Source organism: Malaclemys terrapin, chromosome 7 (genome assembly GCF_027887155.1).
Source record: "Malaclemys terrapin pileata isolate rMalTer1 chromosome 7, rMalTer1.hap1, whole genome shotgun sequence".
Taxonomy (NCBI): domain Eukaryota; kingdom Metazoa; phylum Chordata; order Testudines; family Emydidae; genus Malaclemys; species Malaclemys terrapin.
The window spans coordinates 100,732,230-100,745,232 of record NC_071511.1 but is presented as its reverse complement, the minus strand read 5'-3'; the positions used below and the strand labels follow the sequence as shown (position 1 = coordinate 100,745,232).

At 38.5% G+C, this 13,003-nt stretch overlaps 1 protein-coding gene across 4 annotated transcripts in view; it reads right to left on the bottom strand.

The window, feature by feature from the left end:
- STK32C (serine/threonine kinase 32C) overlaps positions 1-13,003 on the bottom strand; it is a 236,948-nt gene that overhangs the window by 220,547 nt on the left and 3,398 nt on the right. The window lies entirely within an intron of this gene.

Sequence of the window (13,003 nt, the reverse complement as noted above, 5' to 3'; positions counted from 1 at the left end):
AAGAGCACATTTCTATACATGATGCTTATAATTTTATAAAGTTCTACTTTTTGTATAAACTACTCTTTTTTTTTTTTTTTTTTTTTCAAAGCCTGCTGTTGCTGCTCTGGTACACCTTCAATAACTTCTTGCCTCTCTGACAATTTAATTTTGCAATTGGAAATGTAATAATGATTTTGATACAGTTCACTTGAACTCAGTAATGATGAGGCAGAGCCGAAGATGATCATCCTTCTGCACCTGTTTTTCTTTTATTCAATTGGCCATTGCTTATTATAGTCTGCAAATGAGGGGTTAAATCTAGACTTTGTGTAGCACCATTGAAGTCAATGGAATTGCACAGGGATGAACTTGGTCCCATCTGCCCTAGAAGATATTTCTGTGAATCTACAGTACTAGTGGGGGATTTTCAATTTGATCCAAACATCTACAAAATAAACCATTTGGCAGGTTTCCAGGTAATAAACCTGTCAACTAAATTATGTAAAAAGATTTTCCCAACCAAGAGAAACTATATTGCTACCTAATAAAAGCTTCATGCGGCTCCTTCAAAAGCCAGCTGATCATCCTAAAGGGAGGGAAAATGCAACCTCTTGCAAGTTAGCAGAATATAACTTTCAGAAGTACTGATACTTCATTTACTACGTTACACTAGGGCCCATCCCTGCATGCAAAATGCCCACTGGGACTTAGCTGGGAGTTAAATGTGCATAAAAACTTTGGGACTAGGACTAACATGTTCAAAAGCACATCGGCTCATAAGTTGCTTATGCCCCAATTTCAAAAGTGACTAAGGGACATGAAGCCTAAGTGTCACTGACTTTCAATGAGACTTAGGCTCCTAACTCACTTTTGTTTTTAAATATATTTCTAAATATTTCACATTTTACCTTAGGCTTACCTTGAAAAGGACATGAACAACACTGACAAAACAGATAGATTGATCCTCTCCCTTAAAAAAATTAGGTTGTTAAAAAAACCTCTGATGCTGAATAAATGCCAAACCCTCCAAAATGAGGGCTACAACTGATGGGCAACCCAATCACGGTACGATTACCAGGATAAAACTCAGAATATATGCCCCTACATCCATGTTGTGGGATGGGAGAAGATTGAAAATGTGATTCCTGCTCTCCACATGCATCACAACAGTAGAACTGACAGACAGAGCAGCAGAATAACATGATGGTCACACAGGGACTCCACATTGGCAGCAGATCTTAAGGCTGGGTTTATTGGTGTCTAGCCACTCAAATAAAACTCATGTTGCTGAAGTGCTTATTTTGCGGGGGGCGGGGTGAACATTTTTGTGCCAGTTAACATTGAAAGTGTCCCTTTTAAGTGCATATTGAGAGTGCATATTTTTTCTTGTTAATGAATGTACATTATATATACTTTCACAACAAGAAAGTACAACATCCCAAAATGTTTCCTTTGCATTACAACCACATTTGAAAGGCAATTCATGTTTTCTTCACTTTTTACTTGCATCATGTCTGTTCCTTATTTGGCAGAGACTGGCTGGAAGGGTAAATGAAAGTGGGCATCAGTAGGCTGAGAGAAGGAGGTAGACAGTATACCCATAGGTATTGTTATAGGGCAAAAGTTTCCCAGCAGTGGAAACAGTGCTTTTAAAGTTGGTAGGAGTTCAGCTTGCAGTGTTATTGTCGTCATTTCCCCCCTGTTATGGAGACCAGTGGAATTACACTGCTGTAAATGAGTGGAGTATCAGATCCTTCTTGGTTATTCAATGGGAGGAACACATATGCAGCAAATTAATCAATCTGGGTAACTGATACAGTGAAAGCATTAACCGACTCCTGTGGATTTTGTGTGTGTGCGCGCGTGTGTGTGTGTAAGTAAAATTCAGATTTTTTTTTCCAGCGTCGATATGTGAATTGTACTCTACAAAATATACTAAAGGCCAGGTTCACTGAATATACTGGGGTTGAGCAAGGTGTAAGTCAGCAAAGAATTTAGGCGGATATTTCTAAAATGAAAAGCCAATAAAATAGCCTTGCTTCTCGCATATCTGAGCTCGTTCTGTTTCTGTAGTTGCCCAATTAGTCATTGTATTAAACTGTATCAGAATTCCCTGCCTGTAAAAGAAAAAATAATTACTCATTACATATGCCCTAACCTTTCTTTGTGACGGGTGCATTGCTTTAATATTTCACTCTGATTACACTTTAAAAAATAAAAGCATCTTGCTCTTAACAAAACTTAACAACTTAAATGATGGGGAGAAAGAGAGAACTACTGCATGGCAGTGATGAGTTGAAAGGTTGCATTACAAGTGTAATAATAACTTATTAATTTACTTACCAATATGGACTAGGAGTTTTCCAAACAAATAAGGAGACATTCCCCCTGCCCAAGTGACATTACAACCCATCTAGGTGAGATATGGAGGTGGAAGACAATAAAAGCAAGTAACTGAGTGGAGATAGTCCGTATGGGACTTGTGGGTCCACCTTCATTTTTCCTTCCCTTCTCTGTCTTTCTCATCATGATGACTTCATACAGGCGAGGATGGGGACAGAAGAAGGGCTAGGATGAATGCGCCTACTAGAAGAAGCACATTTTAAGTAGAAATTTGAAGGAGGTGAGGTTTGAAAGAGCAAAGAGGTGAGGATGGAGAGATGGCAGACCATGTCAGGAGAGAATTCTAGGCACAGGGGGATGCATAGAAGGAAGCATGGAGAAAAGAATGGGAGAATGGTGTACAGTAGCTATGATTTGGGTGCTTCTACTGGCCTCAGGCAATCCTAATAATATTCATGTCCCTATACGGTCTCCTACATAAGGGGAAAAAATAGTTAAGAAACTCCATCACGTTCCTGTTGCAGAGTTTTTGATTCATGTTCCCAACAGGGTAGGGGTCAGAGTCTTACAGAGAATATAAGAGTTATGGCTTTAAATCCTTGTGAAGCCCAAGGGTCCACAGAAAAATGAGGCTTTGTTCCTAGACCCCTTTAACAGCTGTTCCCCAAGAGCAGCTATATTGCAGAATAAGAGGTGTAGAACTAGCACTATTAACATACATTTTAAAGTGTTTTGTGGTGTTTTCAGACCCTTCTGATTGTGTGAATTGCTTTTATTCTCAGTTTTCCTTAGTTGTGCTCCAAATATCACAATGTTTTAAAAAGAAAAAGATCTCGTTTTCATGGAAACCTTCTCCAAAATGTTCCTTTCTCCATCTTATTCCTGAATTTTTCCAAAATATATTTTTGAGCAATATAGAAGTGACAAAGTCTGCAAAAAACTGAAGAAAATATATTTAGAGCTGGTCTACACTGGGAACTTACATCAGGCATAGCTACATGTTTCAGGGGTGTGAAAAATCCACGCCCCTGAGAGATGTAGTTATGCCAACATATCCCCCAGTGTAGACAGCACTAAGTTGATGGAAGAATTCTTCCATCATCATAGCTACTACCTCTCGGTGAGGTGGATTACCTACGCCGCGGGGAGAACCCCTCCTGTCCGTGTAAGTAGTGTCAACACTGAAGCACTACAGCTGCAACAGTTTAAATGTAGATATATCTTTCGATTGCTTCAAACTTGATTCTGATTGCAAGTCAGTTATGAACAACTCAGCTCTGGTTCCATGGGTAGGATTAGAACATAAGGGGTAACTCAGTCAATTATCAGACAATTCACTTTAGTTCATCTGCATACTACAATCTTATTGGTAAAAATGTGGTAAACATCCTTTTGGATTTTTCCCTGTACTCTGTCATCTAGTGAATCAGACTTATCTCCTGCCTGTCATATAAACAGCAAGCTAGATGTTATAGCTGAGGCAGCTTAACAATTTAAAATGTCATGTCAAGGCTAGGTAAGTTAAGTAAAATCATTTTTGTGCTATGTCATCCTTAACTGGATTTTGTTGATCTCAACCAGCTCCTTTAACACTGATTTTTTTAAATGAATATATCCATTAAATATGTATGTAAAATGAACATTGCAAAAACCCCATTGTCTGCTCTAGTCTTGGCTGTAGTCATGTATCAAGCATATTTCACAATTATTGAAGTTTTGAAGTACAAATTTTTAAAAAATATGTATGTTATGCTTTATATTTCATGTTGATAAATCAAACACATTAAACACACTAAAAACCGCATGATGAATTACATCTGTCACAATCTCTCCACCTAGTCCCATAGTCCTCCACCAAATATTGTTCAAAACTGTCCTGAAATCAAACCATAGTTTTGAAAAACACCTCTGAAGTGTTTCTCCTCTTTTGCTGTCACTTTTGTGTTTCATTAGTAAGCAGAAGCAAAGAATGATATTGCATCTAGGCATCTACCTGATAACTGCCCTCCACTTATTTCTGAGCATGCAAAACTGGCAAACAGAAAGCTGAGCCTGCACTTTGCAAGCTAAAACATCTGTCCAAAATTCTAATACACTCAATCTTTACATAATCTAACATCTATATGTGCATGTGCGAGTGGTAGCACTGCACCCACAACACCAACTGGACTCAGTGCAAATGCTAACATGTAAGGATTTACACATACAGGTGTAGTGCAAAGTGTGGGCGGAAATTTGGGCACATGCTATTTTGCACATACTGAAATAGAATCTGCAAGCTGAAAATCTGACCCTTTATATGACACTTTCATTAAAAATTCCTAAAATATCCTTCAGCCACATCAGCGTTGGTGGTAGTAGTTAGAGCTGTAAGCAAACAGTGCTTTTCACACAATGTAAAAAGGCAAGGTCTATCTCCAAAAGGCTTACTATCTAAGGACCTGATCCTGCAAGGTGCTAAGTTTCTTTGCCTTCTGGTTCCTGAGCAATTAGGATGCACTTGGATTACATTTTCCAGCTTTTCTCCACAACTGTGAGGACCAGAAACTTACTTTAAAATGCCATGATCAATTGACTCCAAGAGCTGGGGCTTTATGAAAAACACCAAATATCACAATACTCATGATAAAACTGTCAGTTGGCAACACAGCATGATGTAGCTGCTCTTGGGACACAGCTGTTGAAGGAGTCCAGAAACAAAGCCTGATTTCATTGTGGATCCACAAGCTCCACAAGGATTTAAAGCTTCACCTCCAGTGGCTTCAGTTTCTCAACACCTGGCTGGAGCAGACAGGATCAAATCCAGAGGAGGAGTTAGAGCATATGGAGGTGTGTAAGGAAGAAGAGTGGAGATAAAGGTAAAACACTTGCAAATATTAAATCTACATACACCCCCTGATGACTTCTCAAACCACTTGAGTTTTTCTCCCAAGATTACTACAAAGATATAATAAGAATATGCTGATGCGTATACAAACCTATAGATCATCAGTACCTTGTTCAAAGTTAAAATGGAGATTATTTTAAGCACCTTACCCCATGTTTTGCAATTTCAGGTCTGTTTCCATGGGGATTGGAGCAGCACTGTAGCAGCTGGCAGCATGGCTGTTAAAACTATTGTAAATTTCAGCTGTGACTGCCAGTGAGAAAAGTAAATGCCATTTTTTTCAAACACTACTTTACAGACTTTAAGCACCTTTAGGGTCCTGTAGACTCCCAAGTGTTTTAACTTTTACTAGACAAACAGTCATGAAAACGCCATCAAGATGCTTAATGCTGCTTCCCTTTACATAGGAATAATTATTGTAGAATAATGATATTTCTCAACCAGAGCACTGATAGCAGTCATCCATGCAGCTAGACTTTTCAGAAATTAGATTTTTATTGCAATTTTATATTTCTATATAGATATGATGGATACAGGAGAGAGGATACATGGTGTGGTATAAAGGTTTGACTGCCAGAAGTTTCAAATGGCTGCCTTCCTCAGGAGAGGAGAAAACCATATTTAAATGTTGCATTAAGAAGTTAAATCTAAGTAAAGGGACTAAGGCTGAGATTTTCAAAGGAGCCAGGCACCCAACTTCCATTGCAATTCAGTGAGATTTGGGAATCTAACTCCCTTGGTCTTCTTTCAAAATCCAAACCTATATTTTTCAATATTTAAAAATGATTTAGCTATTTCTGTTATAAGGAGAAAAGGCTCATTCTCAGTATCCCCGTCCCCACATATTTATTAAAAAAAAAATCTGTACAATTGTGGTAGACAGCAAAGATCTATAATGTTCAGAAGGTGAGCTAGCCTCTAAGGAGATGAAACAGGCCTAGAAGCACTGCTGCCTGCCACTTCTTCCTCCAACTACAAAGGCAGGAAATCAAATTTATGGGATATGCTCACCGGCCTGACATTTCTAGCTTCTTATCCTAATAGACAATCCTTGGTCATTTTTTTTTAATTATTCCAGTAAGGTGGATTCTACCAGAACTTCCTGGCTTAAGGAATTAAAATACTGATTGAGGGTAAAAAAGCCCTAAATTCTATATAACCTAATTTGAGGATTATTCCTGTAGTATTGACTACAGTGAAAGCTTTTCTGAGTAGACAATAAGAGTTGTGCCTGTGGAGTGCATGACTGGGCTCTTTATTAGACAGGATAATTTTGGTATTAATAAGATGAGCTGGAGACAAACCTGATCTTACCCCCCCATTCAACTATAAAGGTCCTAGGGACTTCAGTGGATCTGGGATCAGACCCAAGAACAAGGCAATTCCTAAGTGTAACAGCAAAAATTAGATGTTAGCTTTAAAAGCCCTTAGACCAGTTGCAATTTCTAATTTCAATTTGTATTCCTCAAATGTGGTACCCAAAAGACAAAAGCCTTCATACCTAATAATTTCAATTTAAACAAAGGAATGGACAGCTAAATCGATTACACCAAATGTATTGATATGTCCCTGACTTTCTTTCAGCTAGCCATTTTGATGCTGTTAGAGAAGCCACGCTGGAAATTCACTTTACGGTTCTTCTTCAGTTCATTTTTAGATAATTTCATATTAAAACACTGTGACAGTGTAGGGAGCTGGCACTCAGGCTTCAGTCAGCACCCTGGAGAAAGCGGACAGGGATGTGTAAGCTAACTGGCTAATTAGGGTGGGAGACTGGGTGAGCCAATTAGGCCATCAACTGAGGGGTATAAAGGACATAGGAAGGGAGCAAGTAAAGCCGACTGAGCTCAGTGCGAACAAGAAACTCAAGGAAAGGACATCTCTGTTCTTCCCTGGCCTTGTGGGAAGGGGCTGAAGGTAGAGAAACATGGTAACAATGTTGCTGAATGGGACTATACCGAGAATGGGAATGTAACTAAATCACACACAGTTGCTACTCTACACAGTGAGTCTGAGAGTTCCTACAGCATCTAAGAATGGAGGTGGAGTGTGCCCTGTTAAACACAATAAATACTGTTAATTTTTATATCTCATTCTGTTATAGGTACTGCAGGCAGCACCTCCTATAGTTAAGGTTGCCCAACACTACTACTTATAAAAACCTGTCTTTAGTTGCTTATAACTTTGCCAAACTTTAAACATTCAAGCTAAAATTTTCCTGTCAGTCTCAGCCATATATAAGAATAAATTTATGCAATTGGTTCAGCATTTCTAAGAACAACATTAGGGGAAATTATGATTGTGACGGGTTGGATCACAGAAACCCCCTTGGGAGCTGCCACCCGATGTGCAAAGACTACCCCTGCTTCTGCTTCCCCTGCCAGCTCAGGACTCCAGCACCCTGTCTTGCTGAGCCAGACACTCCCGTCTGGCTCCAGACACAGATCCAGGGTCAGAATCTCCTGTCCCAAAGCTGCAAGTTTACCTGAAAACAGTTCGCAGTAGTGTGCTTGTCTTTAGCACTCAGATGCCCAACTCCCAATGGGGTCTAAACCCAGATAAATCCGTTTTACCCTGCATAAAGTTTATGCAGGGCAAACTCATAAATTGTTCGCCCTCTATAACACTGATAGAGAGATATGCACAGTTGTTTGCTCCCCCAGGTATTAATACATACTCTGAGTGAATTACTAAATAGAAAGCGATTTTATTAAATACAGACAGTAGGATTTAAGTGGTTCAAAGTAGTAACAGACAGAACAAAGTAAGTCACAAGCAAAATAAAATAAAATGCGCAAATCTATGCCTAATCAAACTGAATACAGATAATCTCACCCTCAGAGATGCTTCAGTAAGTTTTTCTCAGACTGGACACCTTCCAGGCCTGGGCACAATTCTTTCCCCTGGTGCAGCTCTTGTTGCAGCTCAGGTGATAGCTAGGGGATTCTTCATGATGGCTTCTCCCCTCTCTGTTCTCTTCCCCCCTTTATATATCTTTTGCATAAGGCGGGAACTCTTTGTCTCTCTGGGTTTCCACCCCCACCTCACTGGAAAAGCACCAGGTTAAAGATGGATTCCAGTTCAGGTGACATGATCACATGTCACTGCAAGACTTCATTACTCACTTGCCAGCACACACATATACAGAAAGACTCACAGGTAAATACAGCCATCTGCAGACAATGGGAGTCATCAAGATTCCAAACCATCATTAATGGTCCACACTTTACACAATTACAATAGGCCCTCAGAGTTACATTTTATATTTCTAGTTTTGGATACAAGAGTGGTACATTTATACAAATCAGATGATCAGTAGATTATAAGCTTTGTAATGATACCTTACAAGAGACCTTTTGCATGAAGCATATCCCAGTTACGTTACATTCACTTATTACCGTATTTTCTCTAAAACCATCTCAGTTACATTATATTGACTTATTATCAAGTTTTTATAAAACCATATAGACTGCACAACGTCACAATGATGTTTTGTCCATATTAAAAATTCTTACAACTGTTTCATTGAAAAGCGCTAGCTCCTCCATGTTTTGGAGTAGGGACTCCAAACTTGGTGGGCGGGCAGCGAGTGGTCCCAATGTCAAGATGTGCATATTGTTTTTCCTATGGAAAAACTTCCCAAATTTGGTCAAGTTATAAGCCTTTGAAAACTTCTGATAGGTACAGATAGGAATCAGAAGCACAGAGAGGTTAAGGTTGAAGCCAGAGGTCCTGTAGAAAAACGTGATCATGTAATTTTAAGACTGTATCATAATGCATGAGCACAGGGAGACTGAATGAAGGTTGTAAAGACAACCTTAATCCTGACATTTCCCAACCTTTGTGTGCTTCATTTTGCAACCCGCAATTTTTTTTAAACACTTAAGTGTTATATTTTTTCCTGTTTGTGCATGCTAGGGAATGTGGAGTCCCATGTATTTTCTTGTAACTTTCTTTACTTCAAAAACAATTGGATTCACTGTAAAGGATGGAAGACTCATATTGTGACAGCCTGTACCCCTATGCTCACCCCTTTTATAGGACTGTGGTAAAACTTGTACAAAGTATGCCTTATGAGGTGTCATTTGAAAACCCATGATTTGCTAATCATTATTGCCTTGGTAAAATATATGTGGCAACATTGTATGTAAAGTTATAAGATTCCACTGTGTGATATTACTGAGGCATGTTCCAGCAGTTATGCCTCCAGAACTTGGGAAGCAGGGGATGTTGCTGCAACCCCGGACCTGAAGTGGTTTCCATTATATACAGGGTTTACAGTTTGTTTCAATGGCTCTCAGCACCCCGTCTGGTGGGCAATCACAAACCTGTTACCCAGAGACAAAAGGCTAACTAATGCCTCAGTTGAGTGTCAATGAGTTCAAATGGACCACCACCTGATTAAGTGACCACTCTTTGGCAGGAGAGATGGTGTGGGTCAAAAAAAAAATCTACAGTTTGACAAAAAAAGCAGCTTGAGGTTCCTATCCACACAGACTTTGTCTCCTGAGCCTCACCTGGAGATTCTTGGGCAAGAGAAATGACTATAAGGGGAGAGAGCAGATGTCCCAAACCATCTCTCCCTTTCTCTCTACCCACAGAATCAACAACACTTGAAGAACAAAGGAAGCAGCACTGGACTGGGGAGGAACCCTGACTAAAAGATTCAGCCAGTAAGACTGTTGGAACTTGTGGTGAGAAAAACCTTTGCTTTGAATTGACTTAGCTTGTTAAATTAGGTATTAGTTGTGTTTTACCTTTTATTTCTTTGTAACCAATTCTGACTTTTATGCCTCATTATTTGTAATGACTTAAAAACTACCTTTCTGTAGTTAATAAACTTTTTTCATTGTTTTATCTAAACCAATGTGCTTGATGAAGCATTTGGGATAACAGGATGTGTGCATATGAGTTTCTATTAATGAAATGATGGACTTGATATGAGCCTGTATTGTAAGGAGGGTTCTGGACTGTACAGGATGCAACATTTATGGAGGAAGTCTGGAACTGGGAGTTTGTTTGTGTTGCCCTGCTGTACAATTCATGAGTGGCTGGTTATAGCATTTATAAAGTATAAGTGGGAGGAGGCTGTGTGTAAGCAGGCCAGGAGTGGTTGTTCTCATGGCAAAGTAATGTAAAAGGCATCCCAGATTAGAGAATTGAGGGGACACAGCTGTTCATCAGTCCAGATTGTACTCTGGGTAATGTCTCCCACACCTCATTTTTTAAAACAATTTCGAGGGGGAAGGAGCGTTTGCATCAGATTAGTTAGAAATCCTGACAATGTTGAGTTCATGTCAGATAGGACTATGCCAATTAATAACCTCTGATTAATCTAAAATATACTATATATGGTGCAGTTCAATTTGGGAAAGACCTTGTTTCTTGTCAGAAAATTATCATTGAAAAGCATCTCCAGATGGAAGGCTGTAACAAGTAGCTAAAGCTGCTACATTTTTAGAAAACATCATAGATGCCAAAGCAGTTTTCTATACAAATAATAGCTCTTAAATCTAACAATTTCAGAGCAGTGGGGAAAACTGCTCTATGGATGTGTTCTGTCTGTTGGCTTTTGTAAATAATCACAAAGCATGAGGAACACTTCTTTCTTTTCAAGACCAACTTTACAGATAGCTGGAGCATAACATTGAAATGCTGTGAAGCATTTCAAAGGTTAGACCAGTAAACATGAACAGGGATACATGCGTGTTATAATCAAGGGCAAGACTAAAATGTGGATTTATCAAAAGCAGTTGCCTTATCACTTCTATATCAGTTTAGATTAAATTCAACAACATGTTTTTTCTTGGGCTACACACAAATTTATTAAGTAATATTAGCTGATTTTCCTATTTGGGGGAAAGTATCCTGGAAAAAGATTTTTGTGGTCATGGTGGAAAATTGGCCAAATATGAGCTCCCCGTGTGATGCTGTGGCTAAAAGGACTAATGCAATCTTTGGATGTATGAACAGGAAAATCTCAAGTAGGAGTAGGGAGCTTATATGACCTTTGTATTTGTCACTGGTGTGACTGCTACTGGAATACAGCATCTAGTTCTGGTATAAAGAATTAAGGGGAAATGTTGGAAAAATTGGAGAGAGTTTTTTGAGAAGAGCCACAAGAATAATTAAAGGATTGGAAAATATGCTTTCTAGTGAAAAACTCAAGGAGCTTCAATCTATTTAGTGTATCAAAAAGAAGGTTAAAGAATAATTTGATCAGTCTATAAGTATCTATGTGGGAAACAAATAGGACAGTTGAGAGTTCTTCAGTCTAGCAGACAAAAGAATCACAAGATCTAGTGACTGGAATCTGAAGCTAGACAGACTTTCAATACTGCATAATATTTTTTTAACAGGGAGTGTGATTAAGCACTGGAACAAATTATTAAGTGTTCTGCTGGATTCTCCATCAGTGGACACTTTTTAAAATTAGGAATATATCTTTTCTAAAAGAGATGCTCTGGTTCAACCACAGCTATTGGACCTGAAGTAATAATTAATTCAAGGAAGACCTATGACCAATGTTATGCAGGCGGTCAGACTAGATGATCACAATGGTCCCTTCTGGCCTTAAAATCTAATATTCAGGTTTCATTGGAGGAAAAATTTGAACTTTGTATTAACCGGCAAAATACGATGTTTTTGTATTTATAGTAAGCTTTCACCTTTGATTTTTAGACAACTATGTCTTTAATTCATTATGCTTGTCATATATATAATTTTGTCATTAGAAACATATACCAGTCTACTTTTTGCCCTTTTTAAAAAAAACCCTGACAATTGTGATAATATATGGAGAATTACTGACGACATCTCACATCAAATTGAAATATTAATTGGCTCTTTATTTCAGGAAGTAATCGGAATGTTTTAAGAGATCTCCATAGCAACCATGCTGTGCCAGTAAATATGAGTGCACCAGATCAACACTGTAATTGCTCTGAATATACTAACAAGCAATGATGGAAAAAACAGGCAATACTAAAAAAAAAAAAAAATGTTTATACATCTATTCTATTATAAAAACACTGCTTGTAAGTACCCTTTTTATTTATAATCATTCTTTGGCAATGTTTCCTCACTTGGAAACATTACTTTTCTCTTTAAAGGTATAGAGTCTGTTCAGAAAAAAATGCCTTCTAAACTATATTGTGAGGCTGACTTTCTAAAGCATTTTACAATTGTCTTACTCATTGCTTTTGTTACCTCTTAACATTCAAAATGGGGCACAGTGTGTTTCTATGGTTCCAATCCCGCAGCTACCTAAATCAAAAAATTCTAATAGAGTTCATGGGAGTTCCATGGACACAGCAGCCACATAGGCAGGCCCATACACAGCTAATCAGTTGAATGTACTAGGTTTTACTGGATTTTGCAATATCAGTCCCAACACCACTCTTACTTTACATTCCAGTCACATCACAACACTGCTTAGTAACTAGTTGTAATGTTCATAGATTCATAGATTCTAGGGCTGGAAGGGTCCTCGAGAGGTCATCAAGTCCAGTCCCCTACCCTCATGTTTTACCTGTAGCATTCTAATAGTTACATTCTGTACTCCTTAATAATATGAAAGAGATGCCAGTGTTAATAATTCTTCAATGCTAATTACTTTGAATGGCTAGTAAAGGCTTGTTAGCCAATAACCACTAGCTACTTTTTTAATATAATTTTCTCATACTTAGTATATCTTACAGAGCAGTGGTTTTCAACCTGTGGACCATGGACCCCTGGGGCTCTGCAGACTGTCTAAGATTTCCAAAGGGGTCTGCACCTCCATTTGAAATT